This window comes from Camellia sinensis, unplaced genomic scaffold (assembly GCF_055761805.1).
Source record: "Camellia sinensis isolate YWXY unplaced genomic scaffold, ASM5576180v1 Unanchor1, whole genome shotgun sequence".
NCBI classification, from domain to species: Eukaryota; Viridiplantae; Streptophyta; class Magnoliopsida; order Ericales; family Theaceae; genus Camellia; species Camellia sinensis.
In genome coordinates this window covers 160118-165026 of record NW_028128987.1, presented here as the reverse complement: position 1 = coordinate 165026, position 4909 = coordinate 160118, and the positions used below count along the sequence as shown (strand labels likewise).

Genomic DNA, 4909 nt, shown 5'->3' with positions numbered 1-4909 from the left:
CTTTGTCGGTTCCCATGTTTGGAACCACTATTGTTTACTGATATGATGGCCATCAACTGACTGTTCGGTCTGTTAAGACCTACTGTACTGTTTTGCTATTGGATGTACCACATATGACTATTATAGTTTCTGAATGACTGTTATGACATGAAATATAAGCCACAAACTGAATGACTGATATACTGATAAATGATTGTTTTCAATACTGAAAGGACATTCATTCTTAACCTCTTTATGCATATGTTATTCACTGGGCTTTGGCTCACTGTTCATGTATATATGTAGGTGTTCAGGCACCGGACCGTTGCTAGAAGCGTCAGGCTAAGCCCTTGTTTTGTCAAGCCAACCTTTGTGCCTCACTTCGAGGTTCCAGATCTGTTCAAGCTAAGGCTGCTTTTGGGGTGTCTCAAATTCACCCTATATGTCTCTGTTATGTATAGACTGAATGATATTTGTACTGTACTTTTATGGTGGGGATTTGGTCCCTAACCTGAGTGCCTGTAAATGATGCATATATATACTGTTTTTGTTCTGAATGTTTATATGTTATGAAAAGTTTTTTTGCATACAGACTGTCACAGCTCGTTGGATATCTTTTAATTACTGTTTTGGCTTCCGCCAGCCCCTGTACTCTATATTACTGTTTTACTGTTAAGCAGGCCTTCGGTAATCTCGGATTACTGGCCGGTTACGGTGCTAAACCCATAGGGGCAGGTTTGGGTCGTGACAGTCATGCTCGCAATGACAGAGGAAGTTCAAGCAAAAAGCCAACACAAGCCAACATAGTCAAGGATTTTTATCTTTCTGATGGAGTGGCAAACATCAATCTTGCTGCAATAGTCTTTGAAACAAATTTGGTGGGCAATCACAAGGAGTGGTGAGTGGATACTGGAGCAACCCGCCATATCTGTGCAGATAAGATGCAGGGGCGTAGCTATTCTTTGGTTAGTGGTGTCAATTGACACCACTAAACTTCAAATTTTTGATTGAATATATGTAAAAAAATTATAAATATTTACAAATTGAACCCAGTGGATCTAAATAAAATAAATAAAATTTTAAATTTTTACAAATTGACCCCAGTAAAATAAATAAAAATTTAAATTTTTACAAATTGACCCCAATAGATAAAAACAAAATCAAACTTCATTCAGAAATTTAGGCTTCTAGTTCTAGAAATAAACCAAACATTTGTTTACTCTGGAGACTGGACATCGACTTTTAGTTTTGGTTCTCTCCATTGACTATTGCTTTGGGTGTCTCTTACCTTACTCTCACCTGCTTCTTCTCTTCCTTCATTCTTTTTCTCTCCAATGTTCTATTCCAGTTATAGCAACTAGTTCATTCGTTCAGGTCTTCGTTCATTAGCTGTGGTAGTTGTGATTGCCGAGACTTTTGATCTAGTTTAGGCCCTTTGGTCTTTGATTGTGGCACCAAGGTTAGCTTTCTTTTACTCTAAAACCTTCTCTGTTTTTCTGTGTGATTCAATTGTGTTGATGATGGGTTTGTCAATATTTGGGATTATACAACAACTATGCCTAGGGTTTTTTTGGGGGTTTATTAAGTTTTCAGATTTTGGGGCTTATAATATTGATGATCTTGAACAAGCATTCTGTTAAACTCTTTTGCATCAAATTCTAATTTTACTAGTTCACTATATTGATGATTTTGAATTCCATCTATGAACTACATATGATAAATTTGTGTTTGTCCGTTGTATTTTGAATTGGAAGTCTATAGGATATATATATATATATATGGATGCTACAAATTTGTATGTTTTATCATTGCTTTTGTATGATGTGTGAATCTAATAATACATCTTATTCTTATTATAATTTTAGGATCAGTTCTACTACTATGGATAAATTTGTGATAAAAAATTCTTCCAAGCAAGCCACTATGGATAAATTTCTAAAGAGAAAATTGATTATGTCACAAGATTCATCTCTCATCCAAGAAACTTATGGTAGTGATCAGATAGAACTTGCTTCCAAGAAAAGTCATATTGACTTGGAAACTCTTCCCATAGATCCTAGATTACGTAAAAAAATATCAGAGAATCATCCTAATGATCAAGATAAGATTAGAAGGGCATATTTGCTAAAAGGCCCTTGTCAACCTCATAGCCACAAATTTTCACAAAGAGATGTCGGTGGGGTTTTGCGTCGATTTAATCCAAAATGGTTTAAAGAGTTTGGCAATTGGTTAGAGTATAGCATAAAAAAAGATGCTGCATTTTGTTTGTGCTGTTACTTATTTAAGCTCGACATTGGAAAACAAGCAGGAGGTGACACTTTTGTTACTGGAGGCTTCACATCTTGGAATAAAAAAGAAAGGCTAGCAGTTCATGTTGGAGATTGTAACAGTGCTCATAACCAAGCTTGGAAGAAGTGTGAAGATTTAATGAAGCAAAAACAACACATCCAAGAAGTTTTCCGTAAGCAATCAGATCAAGCTAAGATTGACTATCAGACTCGCTTAAATGCATCAATTGACTACGTAAGATTCCTTTTACACCAAGGGTTCGCTTTCCGTGGTCATGATGAATCAGAGAATTCAAGTAACAGAGGAAATTTCCTAGAGATTTTACAGTTTCTTGCTAATCACAATGAGAGCACAAACAAGGTTGTCTTACAAAAGGGTCCTAAAAATATGAAGTTGATTACACTTGAGATTCAAAAAGATATAGCAAATTGTGCTGCATGTGAAACTACCAATGCCATCATTGAAGAGATTGGAAATCAGTTCTTTGCGATTTTAGTCGATGAGTCTCGTGATGTATCAACTAAAGAACAAATGGCTGTTGTTTTTCGATATGTGGACAAAAGAGGGATCATTACAGAAAGGTTTCTCGGTCTCATGCATGTTGTGGATACCACTGCTTTATCACTTAAGGCAGCAATTGAATCCTTGTTTTCTAAACATGGTTTAAGTTTATCAAGAATATGTGTTCAAGGTTACGATGGAGCTAGTAATATACAAGGTGAATTCAATGGTCTTAAGTCCTTAATTATGAAGGAGAATGGAGAAGCGTTTTATGTTCATTGCTTTGCTCACCAACTTCAATTGACTTTTGTAGCTGTTGCAAAAAATCACATTGATATTGCTTCGCTTTTCAATTTGGTTAGTAATGTATTGAATGTTGTTGGAGCTTCTTGTAAACGTCCGGATATGCTTAGAGAGACACAAGCTGCTAAAGTTGCAGAATCATTAAGCAATGATGAGATTCAAAGTGGGCAAGGGATGAATCAAGAAATTGGTCTTAAACAGGCTGGTGACACGTGTTGGGGATCACATTATAGAACACTTCTAGACTTGATTGCCTTGTTTGCTTCAGTGATAAGTGTTCTTGAAGTTGTTGAAGATGATGGCTCACAATCGGAGCAAAGAGCTGATGCTCGTACTTTTATATGTTCATTGGAATCCTTTGATTGTTCCTTTAATCTACACCTGATGAAAAACGTCTTGTCAATCACAAATGAATTATCTCAAGCTTTGCAAAGGAAGGATCAAGACATTATAAATGCTATGTCACTAGTTAAAGTGTGCAAGCAACGATTGCAAACAATGCGAGATGAAGGATGGGAATCTCTATTAACTGAGATTTCCTTATTTTGCAAAAAGCATGATATCCCTATTTCTAATATGGATGATATATTCATACTTCCAGGGAGATCGCGACGTAGGGCCCCACAAATTACAAATTTACACCATTATTGCATTGAGCTATTCTATGCAATTTTAGATATGCAACTTCAAGAGCTAAACAGTCATTTTACTGAGTTGAATACCGAGTTACTTATTTGTGTGGCTTGCTTGAATCCGAGAAACTCATTTTGTTCTTTTGATAAATCGAGATTGGTTCGTCTTGCTCAATTATATCCATCTGAGTTTTCTACAGTGGACCTCTTGGCACTTGAGAATCAACTTGAAAACTATGTTGTTGATATGCACTCACACAGTGAGTTTTCTGAATTAAAAGATGTTGGTGTCCTTGCAAAAAAGTTAGTAGAGACAAGAAAGATATTGTATATCCTTTGGTCTATATGCTTGTGAAACTATCACTGGTTCTACCAATCACAACTGCAACTGTGGAAAGATCTTTCTCTGCAATGAAATTCATAAAAAACCAATTGCGTAACAGAATGAATGATAGTTTGATGAATGATTGTTTGGTTACATATATTTAAAAAGCTCTGTTTGATAGCATAACTAATGAGGCCATCATGCAGTGATTTCAGAAAATGAAAAGTCGTCGCGGACAATTGTAGTAGTGTAGATATTTACTTATTTTTGTTAAAGTAATGGTGTTAATATCCCAATATTTTGTTTTTACTTGTAATTTCACTAGTTTGGGTTACTTTGTCAATGTGATTTGGGAATATTTGAAATTTACGGAGTATTATGTGAATGTTAATGTTGACAGATTGTGTATAACTAAAAATATGATATATGACATTGATGATGCTTTGTTAAATGACCCCACTAAAGGAAATTCCTGGCTACACCACTGATAAGATGTTTACAACCTACAAAGTGGTGGAAAGTGTGGAACAACTTTTTGTGGGAAACTCCTCCACTTCAACTGTGGAAGGACAAGGACAGATCGTGTTGAAAATGAGCTCGGGAAAAGAACTCACGCTCAACAATATACTCCATGTGCTAGAGATTCGCAAGAATTTGATTTGTGGGTCATGGTTGATCAAAAATAGGTTTAAATTAGTCTTTAAATCTGACAAGGTTGTACTCTCCAAGAGTGGCATGTATGTGGGGCGAGGTTATATGAGTGATGGGATTTTTAAGCTTAATGTAAATACTGTTGTACTAAATTTGGCTATTAATAATAAGAACGCATCTTCTATTTATATTGTCGAGTCTTTTTTTTTATAGCATGGTAGATTAGGAC

The 4909-nt window shown here is 35.6% G+C and overlaps 1 pseudogene; it reads left to right on the top strand.

Moving 5' to 3' along the window:
- The first annotated feature begins 1860 nt into the window (after positions 1-1860).
- LOC114264950 (uncharacterized) lies at positions 1861-4274 on the top strand (annotated as a pseudogene).
- The last annotated feature ends 635 nt before the right edge of the window (positions 4275-4909 follow it).